Source organism: Muntiacus reevesi, chromosome 3 (genome assembly GCF_963930625.1).
Source record: "Muntiacus reevesi chromosome 3, mMunRee1.1, whole genome shotgun sequence".
Taxonomy (NCBI): Eukaryota; Metazoa; Chordata; class Mammalia; order Artiodactyla; family Cervidae; genus Muntiacus; species Muntiacus reevesi.
Window position 1 is genome coordinate 268,831,850 of NC_089251.1, and position 14,150 is coordinate 268,845,999.

The 14,150-nt window shown below is 42.5% G+C and overlaps 1 long non-coding RNA gene across 2 annotated transcripts; it reads left to right on the forward strand.

Annotated features, from left to right (window-relative positions):
* Positions 1-1,264: 1,264 nt before the first annotated feature.
* On the forward strand, positions 1,265-12,321 carry LOC136163546 (uncharacterized). 2 transcript variants are annotated; one of them, XR_010662258.1, is made up of 3 exons: positions 1,265-1,576; positions 3,078-3,245; positions 11,586-12,321. It is a non-coding gene; the product is annotated as an uncharacterized lncRNA (long non-coding RNA). The 2 variants fall into 2 exon arrangements; XR_010662259.1 differs by having other exon boundaries at positions 3,078-3,217.
* The last annotated feature ends 1,829 nt before the right edge of the window (positions 12,322-14,150 follow it).

The following is a 14,150-nucleotide window of genomic DNA, read 5'->3' on the forward strand; positions in this document are numbered from 1 at the left end:
CCTGTCCCCCCCCCCCCGCCCCCCTACATATCCTCCCCAGGTGTCCACATCACCTAGTCTTTCTGTCCTTTATGTGCTGGTCTCACTCCCACCTCAAGAATGAGAGGTTTGCTGCATTTGCTGTTCTTCTGTCTAGAACGCTCTGCCTGGATGATTCTCATAGCTTCTGGCCCCAGTGGTCAGTAAGGCCTCAGATCAAGTGTCATCTCTGGAGAGAGATCGCTAATTACCACCCCTCACCCAACATTAACTTTTGGTGGTTTTTTCCTCTTCCCATCCCTCACCACTATCAAACGTTATTTCGTTGATTGTTTGAAGTTTGTTTTTTTTTGTTTGTTTGTTTTATACTCTCCCCTAAAATAGAAGTCCCATGAGTTTATTTTCCTTATTGCTATAACCTAGAAGCATATCTAGAATATAAATGAAACTCAAATAGTACTTGTTGAATTTACAATGAATGAAATAAAGCTTAAAGAGGTAAGGCGAGGTATTAGAAAAGAACTAACCAAATTGTGTGAGAGTAAGGACTTCCTGGAAGAGGTATGTTTTCAGTTATTAAAATCAAAGGGGCAAGAGAGCGAAGGTGGCGTGCAGGTAACAAACAAGAATTGTGGAAATCACTCGTTCATCCCCGTCCTATTTCACTAGATTAGGAACACCTTTAGCACTGGACGGAGAAGGCGATGGCACCCCACTCTAATACTCTCATCTGGAAAATCCCATGGACGGAGGAACCTGGTGGGCTGCATTGCATGGGGTTGCTAAGGGTCGGACAGGGCTGAGCGAGTTCACTTTCAGTTTCATGCATTGGAGAAGGAAATGGCAACCCACTCCAGTGTTCTTGCCTGGAGAATCCCAGGGACCGGGGAGCCTGGTGACCTGCCATCTATGGGGTGGCACAGAGTCGGACTCAACTGAAGCGATTTAGCAGCAGTGGCAGTTAGCGCTGAAGCCGCGTTTTACTAATCTTTCACCAGCGCCTGTCCCGGGACCTGGCACACAGATAGGGTTTTACACAATGACTGACTGTGAGGTGCGCAGAAGGGTCTATTAACTCGGCTGCGGTGCAGTTTGTGGCTGGCCACTAAGCTTGGCAGCACCCGTGCGAGGGAGCAGACGGCTTTGCGGAAGACGGCCTCGGCGGGTGGGGGTGGGGGGTGGGGTGGGAAGCGCCCCCCGCGCCTGCGCGTTATGGCGGGGAGCCGGCAGCGTCGGCGCGCGCCTGCGCAGTGCGGTCTTTCCCGCCTCCGACAAGATGCCGGCGGCCGAGTAGCGCGGGGGCGGGTTGTGGCCGCAGGAAGCCCGGCCGCTGCAGCGGGCCGAGGCGGGATGCTGTTCCCAGGGAGCGCCGTTGGCCACCGGTGAGGAAGGTCAAGCACAGAGCTGCCTTCCCGAGCCCCCCGGCGCCCCCTACGTACACCCCCGTCTGCTCGAGTGCGGTCGCCGCTTTGCCTACTTCGCTACCGCCCTGTGCTGTCGGGTCCGGAGCTCCGGCGGCGGCAGGGGCTGTGTCCGGCAGGAGAGGAAGCGCCCGGGCTGCGTCCGTGCTTCTGTCCGCGGGGCGAGCGTCTGGCAGGTGGGTGAAGCTGCAAGCTTCGGTGTCTCCTCTTGGGGCAAAGCTTTCTTGGCTTTGCCCCGCCGTGGCTCAGACCCTGGTGGTGTTCAGCCGGAGTCCACCGCTGCTTTGTCTCCACGTCCCGCCCCCTCTCCGCGCCCCGCTCCAGGCCTCCGGCTGGCCCCTGACTTTGCGTGCCCTCCATTCCCACGCAGGGGCCGGGGGTCGCAGCGCCGGCCGCCCTCCGCAACCTTTCCTGCCTCCTGCTGAAGCGTCAGCCCTTGCAAGCGGTCCCTCCTTTGCGTTAGGTGGGTGGGTCGTCTGCCTGTTTTAGTCACCTCCCCATCTTCCTGGTCTCGACCTTTTGCTTCCTTGAGAAGTCTTTTTAACTGTCTGGAAAGCTTTCCCAGGCTTATAGACTTACAAAGAAAAGCTTGCTATCCAGACGCCAGTGGATTTTGTTCATCTTGTCGGGGGGATCCAGCCCCCAGGAGACTTTGATGGTTTTGAGGAATGGTGCCAGTGACGGCAAGTGATTCTTCATCTAAATTAATCCTTTTCTGACTACAGCGAGTCTTTGGTCTCTAAACTTTTTTTGGAGGGGGGGGGGCGGACGGAGGGACATATGTATACTAGATCCAGGGAAAGAATTGAGAAGTGGTCCTGGTTTTAAAAGAAGGCTTTGTGAGGGTAAGAAATGTAATAGCCCAAGAAAGGATAAACGATTTTAGTGATTCTTTTATTCACTGTTAGGCTAAATCGTCTGTTGAAGCTTCACAATCTTGTGTTGTCCAAGCCCTTTGTTTTATTTGGAGAGGACTGAAATGGAGAAAACGCTTTTTAAACTTGAAACTTCTCAAATTTCTTGGGTTCTCAATTGTTACTAGTACTACTTGGCAATCTTTCTTGTACTTGATATTTTCTGCAAAATTTAGGTTGTGCCAGTGTCATTTCTTCTTCATTTATTACTAGGGCAAGAGTAGTCAGAATTAATGGTGTAAAAAGTGCAAACTGAAGGAGGGATGTGGTAGTGGAGGTTGCCATGTCTGATTTTTCCCAATTTTTTCCTGTAATTGGATAATGTGTCAAGAGCAGCAGAATGGTGAAAAATGAAGCTATGAGTATAAATGGTAGTGTATCCACTGAGATTGCAATGGGTGGAGCTTTTAAAATTAAATTGAGTGATATCCTTTTTTTGAAGCCATGCTAGGTGCTCTCCAGAGTTTCTAAAGCACAAACTGTTGTTGGCTTATTGGAAATTTATGCTAAAAGTCTTTTAACAGGTGGGTTACAATTGGCCTGACAGATTTAACTTTTTGTTCTACCTCCTGACACACATCTGCCTTAACCTTTATTGTAGACTTTTAGCCTCTTGATGAATTTCTTAAATTTGGAGATAGAATTGTTCATTTTAAAAGGAGAGGAGATATTTTAAGTGTTTGATTCCTGTACGGGCAGATTCATTCACTTGTTTGTTGCTGTGCTATGCTAAGTCGCTTCAGTCACGTCCATCTCCTTGCAGTCTCCACAGGACAGCCAGACTCCTCTGTCCATGGGACTTCTCCAGGCACGAATATTGGAGCAGGTTGCCATTTCCTCCTCCACAGGACCTTCCCGACCTAGGGATCAGAGCCACATCTCTTCTGTCTCCTGCGTTGGCAGGTGGGTTCTTTACCAGTAGCACCACCAGGTAAGCCTGTTTGTTTCCTGCACCCGAGGACTGCGTGTTTTTACAGGCACTTGTCTCTCAATTCTGTGCTTTTAGCTGACGGGGTAGTGCTCAGCCCTAGGCAGTAGCTCATTGCCTGAGGCATTGTGTCAAGACCTGTCTGACCACAAACAAGCACTCTTCCACACTTATGGAACCCGATTTCTCTCTCTCTTTCTTCCCCTCTTCCTGTCTTTAGGAACCCTCCCGTCTTTGTGTCTATTCATTCAATTCTTTAGCCTACTGCTCTTTTCATTTGCCTCCCCTAGTCACCAGGATCCCATGGTCATCAGTTTTTACCAGCCCATCATTGATACCTTAGAATACTTAACTTTATGTCAATTTATCTTTCTAGTGCCCAGTTCTGAACAGGCCTAATCACTATCTTGATCCCTGAAGGATACAAGAGACAGTTGTGTGAGGATTTTGGATTGTTTTCATACCAGTTAGTGTTCTGTTATCCTCCAGATCTATAATGTCAATTGTGAGGGTTTTTTTTGTCTTACTTCATGAAAGTGTTTATAGCAAATAACTTGATCTTTTCCTTTCCTGAGAAAAATCTCAAGCATCTGAGGTATAATCTTTTCTATCCTGATATCATTTCTTTATTTACTCTTCTCTGAAAAGAAGGAATTGTCCTTCCTTTTCTTCAAGAGCAACCTTCTCCAGATGTGTCCATGATCATCCCTCTTTATCTTTCTTTCTCAGTAATTATCCATGGTCACTCCTTTTTAAGTTTTGCCCTCTCTAGCCTCCATGCATGCTTAAATATACCTTTGCCAGGGCTGCCAAACACCGTGCTGTGTGCCGTGCAGCTCACAGAAGCCAGTCTGAATTTTGAGCCTGCTGTGCCACTGTATTTTTATTCTTTAATCCTAGGAGCCTGGTGTAGTTGTTGTTCAGTCGCTCAGTTGTGTCCAACTCTTTGCAACACCAAGAACTGCAGCATGGCAGGCTCCTCTGTCCTCCATTACCTCCTGGGGTTTGCTCAAATTTATGTTCATTGAGTCGGTGACACTACCTAGCCATCTCATCCTCTACCACCTCCTTCTCCTTTTGGCTTCAGTCTTTCCTAGCATCAGGGTCTTTTCCAGTGAGTTGGCTTTTCGCATCAGGTGGCCAAAGTATTGGCGCTTCAGCTTCAGCATCAGTGCTTCCAGTGAATATTCAGGGTTGATTTCCTTTAGGATTGGTTGATCTTCTTGCAGTCCCAGGACGCTTAAGAGCCTTCCCCAGCACCACAATTCTCAATTCTTTGACACTCAGTCTTTATGGTCCAACTCTCACATCCATACATGACCACTGGAAAAACCATAGCCTCGACTCGACGGACCTTTGTCGGCAAAGTGATGTCTCTGCTTTTTAGTATGTTGTTGAGGTTTGTCATAGCATTTCTTCCAAGGAGCAAGCATCTTTTAATTCCATGGCTGCAGTCACCATCCACAGTGATTTTGGAGCCCCAAAAAATAAAGGTCTGACACTGTTTCCACTGTTTCCCCATCTATTTCCCATGAAGTGATGGGACCAGATGCCATGATCTTAGTTTTCTGAATGCTGAGTTTCAAGCCAACTTTGTCATGCTCTTCTTTAACCCTTATCAAAAGGCTCGTTAGTTTCTCTTCACTTTCTGCCCTTAGAGTGATATCATCTTCATATCTGAGGTTATTGATATTTCTCCCAGCAGTCTTGATTCCAGCTTGTGCTTCATCCAACCCAGTGTTTCTCATGATGTACTCTGCGTAGAAGTTAAATAAGCAGGGTGACAAGATACAGCTTTATTATAACTCTTTCCCAGTCAGTTGTTCAATGTCCGATTCTAACTTGCTTCTTGACCTGCATACAGGTTTCTCAGGAGGCAGGTAAGGTGGTCTGGTACTGGTGTTTCTTTAAGAATTTTCCACAGTTTGTTACGATCCACACATTCAAAGGCTTTAGCGCAGTCAGTGAAGCAGAAGCAGATGTTTTTCTGGAATTCTGTTGCTTTCTCTATAATCGAACAAATGTTGGCAGTTTGCTCCCTGGTTCCTCTGCATTTTCAAAACCTAGCTTGTACATCTGAAAGTTCTAGGTTCACATTCTTTTGAAGCCTAGCTTGAAGGATTTTGAGCGTAACCTTGTTAGCATGTGAAATGAGTGCCATTGTATGGTAGTTTGAACATTCTTTGACATTACCTTTCTTTGGGATTGAAATGAAAACTGTGACCTTTTTCAGTCTTGTAGCCACTACTGAGTTTTCCAAATTTGTTGACATATTGAGTGCAACACTTTAGCAGCATCAACCTTTAGAATTTCAAATAGCTCAACTGGGATTCCGTCACCTCCACTAGCTTTGTTGGTAGTAATGTTTCCTAAGGCCCCCTTGACTTCACGCTCCAGGATGTCTGGCTCTGGGTGAGTGACCACAGTGACTGGTGTACTGTTCTCTGTGTATTCCTGCCACCTCTTCTTGATATCTTTTCCTTCTATTAGGTGCGTACCATTTCTGTCCTTTATGGTGTCCATCCTTGCATGAAATGTTCCCTTGATGCCTCCAGTTTTCTTGAAGAGATCTCTAGTCTTTCCCATTGTGTTGTTTTCTTTGCATTGTTCACTTAAGAAGGGTTATCTCTTCTTGGTATTCTCTGGATCTCTGCACTCAGTTGAGTATATCTTTCCCTTTCTCCCTTGCCTTTCACTTCTCTCCTTTCCTCAGCTCTTTCTAATGTCTCCTCAGACAATCACTTAAGCTTCTTGCATTTCTTTTTCTTGGACTAGTTTGGTCACTGCCTCCTATACAATGTTACGAACCTCTTTCCAGTGATGAACCTCGTATATAAACTCATATAAAACATATGAATCTCTTTCAATAAACTCATATATGAACCTCTTTCAGTTTTATGAATCTGGTAGACACTTTGTCTACCGGATCTCATCTCGAATCCATTTGTCACCTCCACTGTATAATCATAAGGGATTTAATTTAGGTCATATCTAAATGACCTAGTCGTTTTCCCTACGTTCTTCACTTTAAACCTGAATTTTGCTATTAGGAGCTCACGACCTGAGCCACAGACAGCTCCAGGTCTTCTTTTTGCTGTCTGTGTAGAGCTTTTCCATCTTCAGCTGCAAAGAACATAATCTGATTTTGGTATTGACCATCTGGTGATGTCCGTGTGTATAGCTGTCTCTTGGTTGTTGGAAAAGGGTGTTTGCTATGACCAGCGTGTTCTTTTGACAAAACTCTGTTAGCCTTTGCCCTGCTTTTGCCCTCCAAGGCAAAACTTGCCTATTATTCTGGGTGTCTCTTGGCTTCCTATTTTGTATTCCAATCCCCTGTGATGAAAAGGACATTTTTTTTTTTTTTTTTTTGGTGTTTGTTCTAGAAGGTGTAGTTCGAGAACTACAGCAGTTCTACTTCACAGAACTGTTCAGCTTCAGCTTCTTTGGCATTAGTGGTTGGGGCAGAGACTTAAGATAACACTGATATTGAACAGTTTGCCTTGGAAATGAACTTAGATTATTTTTTTTTTCCTGAGATTGCACCCAAGTACTGCATTTAGAACTCTTGTTGACTATTAAGGACTACTTCCTTTCTCCTAAGGGATTCTAGGCCACAGTAGTAGACATAACAGTCATCTGAATTAAATTTGCCCATTCTCATCCATATTAGTTCAGTGATTCCTAAGATGTTCATTCTTGCCATCTGCTTCACCACATCCGATTTGCCTTGATTCACGGACCTGCCGTTCCAGGTTCCCATGCAAAAAAAGAGCAATAGCTCTTTACAGCGTCGGACTTGACTTTAACCATCAGACACATCCACACAACTGAGCGTCATATCCGCTTTGGTCCAGCCACTTCATTCTTTCTGGAACTAACGACTGCCCTCCACTCTTCCCCAGGAGCATATTGGACACCTTTTGATTGTGGTGCTCATCTTCGGTGTCTTATTTTTCTGCCTCATGCTGTTCGTGGGGTTCTCGCAGCAGGACTGCTGGAGTGGTTTGCCGTTCCCTCCTCCAGTGGGCCACGTTTTGTCGGAACTCTTCACCAGGACCCGTCTGTCTTGGCTGGCCCTGCACGGCATGGCCCATGGCTTCACTGCGTTACACAAGCCCCTTCACCACGACGAGTCTGTGATCCATGAAGGGGTATAGTAGGAAGGACATTTACTTTTAAGCTTCAAAGATCTGATTTTGAAGTCTACTGAAACCAGTTACTGTCTGTGTGGCTGTGGGCAACTTACTACTCAGGCTGTGTTCTTTGTCTGTAAAGTAGAATGTTATACGAGGAAGACATGGCAACCCAATGCAGTATTCTTGTTGGAGAGTCAGCATGGACAGAGGAGCTTGGTGGGCTATAGTCCATGGGGTCACAAAGAGTCGGACAAGACTGAGCGACTAAGGACACCACAGAATGTTATACTTACCTCACAGAGTTGTAATCGACGGAGTTTAACACACGTTACATGTCTTTCCAAGGGTTTGGTGCATTATGGAGTTCTTAAAAGTGTAAATTATTCTTTCCTTTGCACTCTGACTTCCCTTACCATCGCAGCACTGAAATTGGTTTTTAAAAAGTCATCTTGATGATCTAATTACCAAAGCTAACAGCCTTATCTCAATCATCCATGGTTTTCTTAGACCGCTTCTGAAATATACTCCATAGGAATGAAATGATCTGATTTCTTGTTTCTTGGCTTTATAGTTCCTGATTCTCTTACGTCTGAAAGTTTCTTTACATTCCCTGCAGTGTCTCGATTTTGCTCTTTCCCCTAAACATAGCTGTTTCCTGTATCAGTTAGGATGCAAATAGGATTTAAAAACAGAAGTGTATTAGCTCAGGTAATTGGCAAAGGCATAGGTAGGATTAGTTTAAAGGGCAGTTTGTGCATAAGCTTGGCTTTGCTCAGTCCTCAGTCCTCAGTCAGCACAGAGGTTCTGTGTTTCCGTTTCCTCTAAACTGCCCTCCCATTTGGGTTCCTGCTCAGACTGGCTTCCCCTCTAGATTGAATCCAAGTGCTTTCCATCTTTATCTGTAGTGTGGCGACCTTTGTGCTCAGGTTTATCCTTTCATAGTTGCATGTTTCTCTTTCTGCTCCAGGCATCACATTCTGACACAACCACCAAAGACGGGAGGAAGTTTGCCCTCTCATCTCTTGATGAAGCAAGTAAACCTTTTACAGAAAGCCTGTATCAGATTTCATTTTGGCCTTATTACTTATGCCCTAGTTGCAAGGGGACTAGAAAAACCAATATCTAGCATTTCAGTCTAGGAAGAAATTAAATGAATGGCTACAGGGAAGATAACCAACATTGTCAGTGACATATATTGATAATATTGTATGGAGAAGTAAGCTTAAATGAATGAGAATTTTCAGATAGTAGTGGCATTCTTAAAGCACTGCTTATCTCAAGAGCAGGTATAAGCTGTGCTTAGGACTGAATCAGTCATTTAGATAGTCATGAATGACTAATTAAAATGGATTACTATATAAAATTAGTATATTTGAGTGGTATATCCCAGTTCTTTTAAGGTTGTTGTTAAGAACATTTACGCGTGCACTGTGAGGAATGGATACAGGTAGCAACTAACAGGGAATAGACCTGTGGTTCTTCTTGAAGATGAGTGGTGTTTGGAAATCTGTGGGTCTGGTAGAGACGAGATATACCAAGTGTCCTGTGATGTTTGCCCGCAAAACAAGAATTGTCCCTTCCAGAATACCAATAGTGCCCCTGTACACTGAAAAAACAAATGCTTTGGTTTTTTTCAAAGAATTCGCTGAGATTCCTCTGTATACTTATATTGCAAGTGACAGAAAACCAAATTCAGACTGGCTACACAGTAAAGGGCATGATTAGGTCTTGTCCTTGAACTTCATCTGGGGCTTCATCCAGTCTGAAATCATCAAGGACTTGGCTTAGTTTCTCTGGTCCTGCTCTGGCATTCCTCTTGTTTTGGTTTCGCTCTCAAGCGAGCTTATCTCATGGTAGCAAATTACTGTAGCACTTTCAGACTTAATACTCTCATTTCATATGTAAAGTAAAATGAAGCATATCTTTTGTTATTTGGTTTTGCAAGTGTTTGTTGAATGTCATCACTGTTGAAACTTCCCTGAACACCTGCCCCTAAAAGTGGATTACTTCCTCTGTTATGTTACAACTTCACAGAACTCTGTTGCATGCCATGTTCTATGGTTATTATGCTCATATGTCTCATGCATTAACTTGCCTTAATTGTCTGTGTGTTCTTAATGTGTAGAATACTCTCTGACTTAGTGGTACACAGTAACCATTTATGGATGAATGAGAGGAAGGAAGGATATGGAAAGGGGCAGAGAAACATAAGAAGTCCCCATTCCTTCCTGTTACTGAACCCTGAATTGTGAACGTTGTACTCCTACCACCAAAGTATGTGTGTAATGCTCTTGTGATTGAGAATGAATTCATTTGAAAGCTTTACTGAATTCTAGTAGTGTTCCATCATTATTTTCTCAGCAAAACTAAAACCAGTTACCATCTTTTGTTCTTTCAACAAGTATTTTTGAAAGCCTGCTATTGGCAGTCATGTGACACAATGGTAAACAAAGTAGAGCTGTGCTTCCTGAGCTTAAATATCAGCGAGGGGCATAGACATTATTCATGTGTGCACACTCAGTCGCACACACACGTCAGGGAGCTCACAGGTTTTGAAGCAGAATAAGATAGATTCAGGGGATTAAAAAGTAACAGGATACTGTAATACTTCAGGTAGTTTGGTGAGAAAAGGCTTTTTGAGAAGCCCTTTTCTGAGTGAAGTGGATTAAGCCATGGAACTATCTGGAAGGAAATGTTCGGGTAGAGCAAGCAGCAGCTTCTAACGTGGAAATGTCCTTGGCATGTTGGAAGAGCAGCATGTGGGAGGCCGTGGCTGAAGCGGGGGTGGGGGGGTGTGTGGCAGGGCAGGTCAGAGGGTAGGTGTGGGCAGGGTAGACCAAGGGGAGTTCTGAAGGTCATTTAAGGACTTGATTTTATTAGCTAGAAAGTCTGGAGAAGGCAATGGCACCCCACTCCATTACTCTTGCCTGGAAGATCCCATGGATGGAGGAGCCTGGTGGGCTGCAGTCCCTGGGGTCGTGAAGAGTCAGACACGACTGAGCGACTGCTCTTTCACTTTTCACTTTTGTGCTTTGGAGAAGGAAATGGTAACCCACTCCAGTGTTCTTGCCTGGAGAATCCCAGGGATGGGGGAGCCTGGTGGGCTGCCGTCTATGGAGTTGCACAGAGTTGGACACGACTGAAACGACTTAGCAGCAGCAGCAGCTAGCTAGAAAGTCACTCAGTCGTGTCTGACCTTTGTGACCCCATGGACTGTACCAGGTCTCCCACATTGCAGGCGGATTCTTTATCAGCTGAGCCACAGGGAAGCCTCAAGGGAACTTCCCTGGTGGCTCAGATGGTAAAAGCATCTTCTTGCAATGCAGGAGACCCGGCTTTGATCCCTGGGTGGGGAAGATCCTCTGGAGAAAGAAACAGCAACTCTCTCCAGTACTCGTGCCTGGAAAATTCCGTGGATGGAGGAGCCTCGTAGGCTACAGTCCATGGGGTCGCAAAGAGCTGGACACAGCTGAGGGGCTTCACTTTCACTTTTCACTTTCTAGCCAGAAAATTGGAGATGATATATCTTTGGAAATCTAATTATTATTTTTAAGTTATATTATTTTAAGTACTAATTATGATTAAAGTTCTCTCTGTGCTAAGTAACTAGCATATGATAGACTTAACACAATTTAAATGTTAAATAATTTATCTGAATAAAATGGTACTGAGATAAAAGTTGAAATTTTAAAGTTACCCTTTGAAGGAACTTTTTAAAATATTTAGGATACTTTACTTAGGTTTGTGATTATTTTCTTCAGCTCTTATGTACCCCATTACTAAAGTTTTCTGTAGTCATTAAAGAAAATTCAGGAAATGCAGAAGTACAGATGACATTCATAAGCTCAACATATGAAGAAAACCAGTTGAGTTTTCGTCTCTCCCAACCCTTCCCTCCCGCTTTCAGTACCCTCTGTCCCTCTCTTCTTCCCTCTGTCTTTCACTTTCTTCTTTGTGCCTATGACTTTTTCCCCCTGTTACAGTGTAAACATGTGTATATGTCTAATTTTTTAAAAATTAGGTTATATTCATTTCTTGGAATATTTGATAAATCTTATTTTTATTGACTGTATAATCCCATTGTAAAAATTATTTTTCTTAATTGTTTCCTGGAGTTGGTTAGTTAGTTTAGGTTTTCTATTTTATCATCATGTGGGCAGTGAATGTCTTAACACATGGATTTTTTTCTCTTTGTCTTTTTCCTTAGAATGGAATGATTGGCACTGGAGTAATGTAATGGAATAAGGTTTCATCTTAGACATTGTTAAGGTTCATGATACATGTTGCCACATTGTACCATGTCTTGTAAGCCCAATAAATGTTAACTGGTTTGAAAGTAACGGTAACTGGGTGGTGGTGGGGAGGTGAGGACCTACGGAGTTGCCAAGCTTGAGTGATAGGCTAGGTTAGCCTTTTATTTCCAAATATTTCTTTCTTTTTTATCTTTAATATATATTTCAAGGTGTATATAAAAGCACCATGGAGAACTTTACATGTTACTGCAAACACACAAACACACATGAACTTATTGCTCAGGTCAAGACGCACAGCGCTGCCGCCACCCCAGAGCTCCTGCCCTTCTGGTTCCCGGTCTCCAAGAGGAAGCTTTCAGCATTTCCCTCCAGGCCTGTTTGCTCAAGTTCGTTTTGTTTTGTTTCTGTGAAACCCTTCATCATGTTTAAAGAAGTTCCCTTCTGTACCGGTTTACTAAGAATTTTGTGTTTTGTTCTGTTTGTTTGAATTTAATGCTTTTTTTGTTGTTGTTGCAGCTTTTCATTACTGTATGACTTTTCTCCTTCACTATGTTAATATATTGAATTACATATTATTTAAAATCTTAAACCTAACCTGATTTCTGAGGTAAACCTAATTTGGTTTTACAGTATTACTCTTTTTATGTATTTCTGGATTCAGTTTGATATTCTGTTAATAGTTTTGTATCAGTGAGGTGGCCTATATTGTCCTTGTCAGGATTTGAAATCAGCGGTTATCTCATACTAGCCTTATAAAATGAGCTGACCCTCATTTTCTATTCTGAAAAAGTTTAAGTAGGACTGAATTGTTCCATTAAATTTCTGTGAGAATCTGGCCGAGAAGCCATCTGGGCTGGTAATTTTCTTTGTGGAAAGATTTTTAATTACTCCTTTGATTTTTAATTTTTAACCTTCTCAGATTTTCTGTTGATTATTTTGGTAGTTTTCCCCCTAAGAAGTTGTCCTTTTCATCTAAACTTTTTAAATTTACTAGCATAAAATTATTTATAATAAATATTAGTATCCGTTTAATGGTTGCAGTAAAGAATTATCTTATTGTATCTGTTATAGGCTAAAACTACCTTCTGTTTTTCCTCATTCAGTCTCCCTGGGAATTTAGTAGTCATTCAAAGGAACCAAATTTTGAATCTTGCTGATTCCTTTTCTTTTTATTATATATTTGTTCTCTATTGCATTGATTTCCGCTCTTTATTTCCTTCCTTCTACTTTTTGGGATTTACTTTTTTGTTCTTTTGCTAACTTCTTGTAGATCATTACTTTTCAGCATTTCTCCCTTTTAAATATATGCATTTAAGGCTGAGCATTTCCCTCTAAGTACTGTTTCAGCTAGCAACATTACTCAAATTTTAATATATAGTACTTTTATAATTCACTTTAAAATGGTTTCTAATTTTCACTGGTATCTACTTTAACACTTGGATAATTTGAACGTATTATATTTCTCGATTTCTGAACACATGGAGATTTTCTAGTTGTTTTCAAATGTCTTTTATTTCTAACAACATGAGGTATGTCATCAGAGAACGCTTAACAACATAGCAATGTCATCAGAGAACAATCTCAGTGTTTCAAAGGTCTGTGATTTCAGACCTTTAACATTTGAGATCTGCACTGTGGCCCCAGTATATTATTTTTTCCCTATAGCTATTGAATGTGGTGTTTTAATATATTTACATTGGATCTTGCTGGTTATTCCCGTATTTCAAATCTTCAGGGTCATAAGTGACCTTTTGTTTGCTTGTATCAATTACACAGACAAGAGTGTATTAAAATATCCCGTTTACCACTGTAGATATTTCCCCTTGTATTCTCTCAGCTTTTGCTTTATTTATTTGAGACATTGCTAGTAGATGAACATATATATATACACTGTGCTTGGTTGCTCAGTCATGTCTGACGCTTTGCAACCCTTTAGACTGTAGCCCTCCGAACTCCCCTGTCCTTGGGATTTTTTAGGCAAGAATACTGGAGTGGGTTGCCATTTCCTTCTCCAGGGGATCTTCTCGACCCAGGGATTGAACCCACATCTCCTGTGTCTCATGCGTTGCCAGCAGATTCTTCCCCTGCTGAGCCATCAGGGAAGCCTAGTATTTGGATAGAAATGTGTAATAGTTAAAAAAAAAAAAAAAAGAAATGTGTAATAGTTATATCTGCTTAGTGACTTACTGTTACGAAGTATTCCACTTTTATTCTGAAAGTGCTTTTTGCATGAAGGTCTAGTTTGTCTGGGATTGATATAACAACACCAGTTTTCTTTTTATTGTTTTCTAAGGCTGATCTACACACGTGGTTTTAAAAAATTATATTCTGCTTTTATGTTATCAAAGCCTGATTGTTTCTTGTCGTATCATCTTGGGTGTTTCTAGCATTGTAACATGTAACTTGCTTCAAATGTAGGCACTAATAAGATACTGAGAAAATGTCTTACGTGGTTGAATTTAAAAAGTAATGAGCATGATTTTGAATAAGTACTGAAGTTGTTTTAGGTTTCTCTTATT